The following is a 7,178-nucleotide window of genomic DNA, read 5'->3' as shown; positions in this document are numbered from 1 at the left end:
GGTCGCGCCGTCGCTGCGGCCTCCGGCCGCCGTCTTGGGCCTCGGCCGCCCCGGCCCCCGTTGGCCTCGGGCGCGGGCGCGGGAGCCGTGTCCTCCTGGGGTGCGCCCGAACGAGCATCGCCCCGCGCGCCCGCTTGCCCGTTTGCCCCTCGGGGCCAATGACATGGGGGCCCCACCCCCCACACAACAGAATGTTTTTTTATTAAAGCAGGGAATAAAAATAAAATGAAAATGAATTAAAACTAATTAACTAATTAATTAATTAATTAATTAAGTAAGTAATTAATTAGTCTAATTAATTCAGATTAATTAACCCTAATCACTAATTAACCTAATTAACTAATGTTAATTAACTCTGATTAGGTTAATTAGATATTAGAGAATGACACGCGGGACCCACCTGTCAGGGTTGACTCGGTCAACCCTGTTGACTGATGATGTCAGCATGACATCATGCTGATGTCATAAAAGCATTTTCGAAATTAATTAAATAATTAATTAAATTCCTGAAATTAATAAAATCTTTTAAAAATCATATCTTTTAATCCGTAATCCGGATTAAAATATTTTCAACATGAAAGTTGCTCAGAACGACGTGACGAATCCGGATACGCAGCCCATTCGTCCGCCACGCGTCCCTAGCATAGAGAACCTGCAACATTTCACCTCCGGTTCATCTGTCCGAAAACACGAAACACTGGGGGTACTTTCCCGGATGCTTCCCCCCTTCACCGGTATCACCTCCTACCGCGTAGAACACGTCTAGCTCTGCCTGTTATCCTGTTATGCACTTGCTTGCTATGTATTTACTGTTTCTCCCCCCTCTTCTCTCCGGTAGACTACGAGACCGACGCTGCTGTTGACCAGTTCGACTACGGAGATGACGACTCCTCTCTCTTGCCAGAGCAACTAGGCAAGCCCCCCCTTTGATCACCAGATATCGCCTATTCTACTCTATACTGCTTGCATTAGAGTAGTGTAGCATGTTACTGCTTTCTGTTATACCTATCCTGATGCATAGCCTGTCCTTGTTACTACTGTTGATACCTTTAACCGCAATCCTAAATACTTAGTATAGGATGCTAGTTTATCATCATTGGCCCTACATTCTTGTCAGTCTGCCTTGCTATACTATCGGGCCATGATCACTTGGGAGGTGATCACGGGTATATACTATACATACATACATACTATACAGATGGTGACTAAAGTCGGGTCAGCTCATTGAGTACCCGCAAGTGATTCTGACGAGGGGGCTGAAGGGACAGGTGGCTCCATCCCGGTAGAGGTGGGCCTGGGTTCCCGACGGCCCTCGACTGTTACTTTGTGGCGGAGCGACAGGGCAGGTTGAGACCACCTAGGAGACAGGTGGGCCTGGCCCTGTTCGGCGTTCGCGGATACTTAACACGCTTAACGAGATCTTGGTATTTGATCTGAGTCTGGCTACGAGCCTATACGCACTAACCATCTACGTGGGAGTAGTTATGGGTATCCCGACGTCGTGGTATCAGCCGAAGCACTTCAGACGTCAGCGACGGAGCGGCGCGCGCCGGATTGGAACGTAAGCCTGCTCTTGTATTAAGGGGGCTAGTTCTGCTTTCGGCCGCGTACGCAACGTGCAGGTGTGCTATGGGCGATGGGCCCAGACCCCTGTGCGCTTAGGTTTAGACCGGCGTGCTGGCCTCTCTGTTTTGCCTAGGTGGGGCTGCGACGTATTGATCTTCCGAGGCCGGGCATGACCCAGGAAAGTGTGTCCGGCCAAATGGGATCGAGCGTGTTGGGCTATGTGGTGCACCCCTGCAGGGAAGTTAATCTATTCGAATAGCCGTGATCTTCGGTAACAGGACGACTTGGAGTTGTACCTTGACCTTATGACAACTAGAACCGGACACTTAATAAAACACACCCTTCCAAGTTCCACAGACAACCCGGTGATCGCTTTTCCGCAGGGCGACGAGGAGAGGATCGCCGGGTAGGTTTATGCTATGCGATGCTTCTTGGAGTTGCTACTTGGAGATGCTACTTGGAGGACTTCAGTCTACTCTCTTCTACATGCTGCAAGACGAAGGTGACCAGAAGCGTAGTCTTCGACAGGATTAGCTATCCCCCTCTTATTCTGGCATTCTGCAGTTCAGTCCACCGATATGGCCCTTTACACATATACCCATGCATATGTAGTGTAGTTCCTTGCTTGCGAGTACTTTGGATGAGTACTCACGGTTGCTTTCTCCCCCCTTTTTCCCCTTTTCCTTTCTTTCTGGTTGTCGCAACCAGATGCTGGAGTTCAGGAGCCAGACGCCACCGTCGACGACGCCCCCTACTACACCGGAGGTGCCTACTACTACGTGCAGCCCGCTGACGACGACCTGGAGTAGTTTAGGAGGATCCCAGGCAGGAGGCCTGCGCCTCTTTCGATTTGTATCCCAGTTTGTGCTAGCCTTCTTAAGGCAAACTTGTTTAACTTATGTCTGTACTCAGATATTGTTGCTTCCGCTGACTCGTCTATGATCGAGCACTTGTATTCGAGCCCTCGAGGCCCCTGGCTTGTATTATGATGCTTGTATGACTTATTTTATTTGTAGAGTTGTGTTGTGATATCTTCCCGTGAGTCCCTGATCTTGATCGTACACATTTGCGTGCATGATTAGTGTACGATTGAATCGGGGGCGTCACAAGTTGGTATCAGAGCCAACTGCTTGTAGGAATCCCCTTTCCAACTCCTTGGCCGAAGTTGAGTCTAGACATTGCAAAACTTTTACTAACATGGCTGTGTGTCTTACGGGCACACGTCGCCATCGGGTGGTATTAGGATCTTTTACTCCTCGATCTTTACTCTGGGATTCTGAACTCTCTTCTATTCGGGTTAAACGATTTTGCTAAAAACAAAACTAACTTTAGGTTTTCACGAGTACTTTCTCCCGGAGAGCCCCTCACTTCAGATGATCGTCTGTTAACCAGAAGAATTCGGAGATACTCTCTGATGTTCTCTCGAGACTTTGTGCCCATCACTTTTGCTATTCCTGACCACCGATAAATCCGTATGGATAACTACTTACACTTGCCATTCATACGATCATCCCCCATTGATCTTGTTATTACAAGATACCCCAAAGTTTTCTCTATTGTTCCGAGAATACTTTGTGCCTACTGCCTAGTAGTTCCTTGCCACTTGAATACCCCTTCAAATAAATCCTCGCACTTGTCGAGTATCCGCTCAACCCCAGTTGTTCATATGTGTCACAAAAGTCTTCAAAATACAATTCGATCTTCCGAAAATCCTCTGGAGCCTTTGGCTCTTGAAATTCTTGCTTGCTTGCATTATGGTTAATCCCATAAGTCTCGTAGTCATATTGACATTCCTTGTCATTATCATTTTGAGTCTGTTGACTCAATATGTTTGCGAATACCCGCAATCATCATTGATCCTTATAAATTACCTTTCTGGCTGAGATGCCATTCTTTTAACGGGAATTGGTTCTCGACCAATCCAATTGTTGTTGATTGTACCCTAAGGCTATTCAACTTATCCACCCCTAATCAGAGCATTGCTTCTGATCCTTTGTTTTGGAAATCATAATTCCTTTGCATTTAAGCTGTGAATTATTCAGATGCTTCCATAACCTGTTGCATCTGCATTCCTTCCTCTTCTGGTTGAGTATCGATACTCATATCGGATCCTTTGTGGACCATCAGGTCCTTTGTTGGATTGTTATCCGACAATGACCTTCACACTTGATCACTTTGTGAGTTCTTCCCCTGATACATAATACCTTTGTTAAGTTGTATCCTCTGCTTGGCCAACCATGCTCTGCTTTCGAGCTGGTGGCATTTACTACTGAAGCTTGTGGTATATGTTTCCATGATACCCTGACGGGTTGAACCTATGCCTTCCTTTATATGTGTGAACTCGGAAGTTTTCACTAGTCATACTCATCTGGTATTTCACCAGGTAAAACTTTCAACACTAATGCCTTTATCAAAGCAAGAAGTGAATGGAAGGTTATACATTGAAGAAGTGGGAGTCGACCTTGAACTTTGTGTTCATGCCCATGGACACGATGTATATCTTATCATTAAAGCTTCTCTTAAATGAATTATTCCTTCGGTATAAGTTCATCTTATATCTAGGATCTGGCCTTTTGCAATCGTGGTTCCGACCATGTTCTCTTTTAAATACCATTTCTCGTGCAAGTTTTAGCACTTGTCTTCTGTAGAGCAATAACCCCCGTCCAACCTCTACTTTGATATGTCATCGAGTATTACCCCTGGTATCTCGAGATTATCATGGAACTGCATAACTTCTTATGAGCTCTTCATCAAGTACTACCTTCCCACTGATTCCAATTTTTCACGGGCTCTGAGTTATTAAACACTCAAAGACACCGATAAATGAACCGAGACCGCACTACGGTTCAACAACTCTTCAGTAAGCTTCTATAAGTACGAGTTTGTACCCGATCACGCCATTCCTAGCCTGTTTGGCTATATCATTGTCGTGATGATTCTAACGGTGCTACCTGGTCCTTATTCTCGGAGCACCAATTTTCGACGATGAACTAACCTTACGTCGATTTTCCTCGTCATATCCTTTCACCTTAACCAACAAGCTTGAGTTCGAGTTTGTGTCGTACCCTTGGTTCCTATAACCTTTCACTTCATCATTACTTTGACTTGATGTCGTCGCCGATCGATTACATCTTCATGAACTCTCGCGACAAAGGTTTCGAGATCGTCAACATTCTGAGCTCATCCAGGATATCAATTGGATTCATGATGAGAAATACCATCCTTGCCTCGATGAATTGTATTATCATCGACCACTTTATTGCCTTCCCACCAACACAAGCTTGTTCATGTTTGGTGTTATACCTTGAGTTCCTTGCTGTCCAGCAATTGATCTTCCTTACCTCGGAAGTATTACCATCTCTTTTTGTCAAGAATGTGGTGAGGATTTCACCACCTCTTAATAATTCTTGATATCATAATACTTCTTGCCATCTTCGTTCATTCCTTGGTCCTCGTATTGTTTTCAACCGGAATACCGACATTGGAGCTATGACGTGTGAATTCTAAACTCCTAGCAACCCTATTGCTTTGAAGTGAATGGGCGATAGTTCATTCTAAGTCCTTCGTTAATTGAATCACCATTCTGACATTGGTCGTGCAACCCAACCCATATTTCGGGCGCACATTTCAACCAATGTTTATTTGTGTATGTTTTCCTCGCGCATACTTCCTTATATCATTTGATTTGGCAAATGTTATCTCCTTGTTCACTTAATGGTGGAAATCCATCTTTTGGGGAATCTCGGCGAATTGCCGTTGGGTTCACCAGACACCTCCTTGTCCTCTCCTTGGGTTAATGATGGATTCTTGTTAACGGAAATCACTTCATAGTTCATTTCCCCGAGAATCTTACAATGTCATCTCGTCAATTTGCGTTGCACCTTTTCTTCTCAGGTATCCTAAGTCTGATGTATCCTGACACCAATCGGATCTGAATCTCGGTCAGATATGATGGTTGGGACAACTTTCCAAGAGTTATGATGTTGATCCTTTGATGACCCGGTAACATGATGTCATGCCTAGCACCCCCCCCTGGCTGGAGGACCTATCATTATAGATTCCTTTTCAGCAAGGTTATCCGTTCATCCATGAGGAAATTGTAAGACTTAATCTACAAGTTATTCCTGATGGATCCTTCGTGTTTCCAAAGTCTGATCTTCACCTGAAGACCATGTCAATGCTATCTCGAAGCATGTCAATGGTACTCCGATTTTCAACAGGAACATTTGAAGCACGATGCTAAATTTTAATTATCATTTATCCTAACACCGTTGTATGGGTAATGTCATGAAAATTCTCCCCCGTACCTAAAGAGTTTTCTACATTATATCCTGCCACGGATATCATGCTCTGCTTGTCCTTGGGAAGGATATATCCCTGAATTATGTGTTTAAACACGTTTTCCTTTCCATTGTTCTGTTTAATATGATAATCATATTTTACTTTCCATTGGTTGTTTGAACCTTTCTTGTGATCTATATGATCTAAGCAGCAATGTTCTACTGCTTATGTAAACTCCTCGGTGTACAAATCTGTCAGCAAGAACCTGTTACTATTGTTGATGACATTTCGGTAGCCACCGATGGACGAGAACTTTGCCCAATGGTCCGCCTCGTTCAACGAGCAGGAAAATGGTTCTCTTCGTCCCTCGCCCTTGGTACCGACATTGTTGACAACAAAACCGACAGGCTATCCTCTGATATACCTTGTTATCTTGACCGTGCAAATATTAGCGCCTTCCTGCTTTTAACCCACATGGTGGGCCCATAACCCACCGTTCCACAGGATCGAAACCTGACTCTCCTGTACACCCTGTTGTCAGCGTTATTCCTCGTGCTTGACTTTGTATGTAATTCACGGGCCACTTGCCTGTTGATCTATTCTGGTATCGGACACAATACTTATTCTCGTTGCTCTGAACCCCCTTCGCACTCTGCTTCAGGCAATGAACGATTGCCTATCCGCTTGAAACCTCTTATTACACCGTCTTACTTTGCTTTCGATGTGTGTCATTTGTTCAACTCGAGAGCTACTCATATGTTTATTCCTGGGATACCCCAGATGAATCTCCCTTATAACATCCTATCATTGTAGAGCTGCCCCTTACCTGTTCGTAAGTACGATGGAGTTCCCCGAAGAAAGGACGACAACTTCATCATGACGCTTTGGGAATAAAGAACTGAAGACATCAATGTAATGGGTCGACCTCTTCGAGAAGAGCTACTATGATCGAGAAGATCCATTAGAATATTGTAACCAGAACTTTCCCCCTTGCTCCCCTCTTAAATCTCGGGACGAGATTTCTTGTAGTGGAGGAGAATTGTGATGCCCGGGTAATTAAGCTACAGTAATCCCCACTAATGTTGCCTCGTCACCTCGGTTACTGTGGATAAACTCGCGTTAGATCCGAACCCGTTCTAAAACAAAAATCAAAACAAGAGCAAAGATAAAAAGTTTCAAAACCAAAACTAAAAATTCTCGGGGGTTGTCTAAAATAGCTAACATAATTATGGTGGGGTGCACTAATTTTTGTAAAATGCTTTGGCATTTTAAATAATCTAAAAACAGAAAAGAAAATTAATAAAAGAAAAGAAAGAAGAAAAAAAAAGGGA

This window comes from Triticum aestivum, chromosome 4B (assembly GCF_018294505.1).
Source record: "Triticum aestivum cultivar Chinese Spring chromosome 4B, IWGSC CS RefSeq v2.1, whole genome shotgun sequence".
Taxonomy (NCBI): domain Eukaryota; kingdom Viridiplantae; phylum Streptophyta; class Magnoliopsida; order Poales; family Poaceae; genus Triticum; species Triticum aestivum.
Note: the sequence above shows the minus strand (reverse complement) of the source record.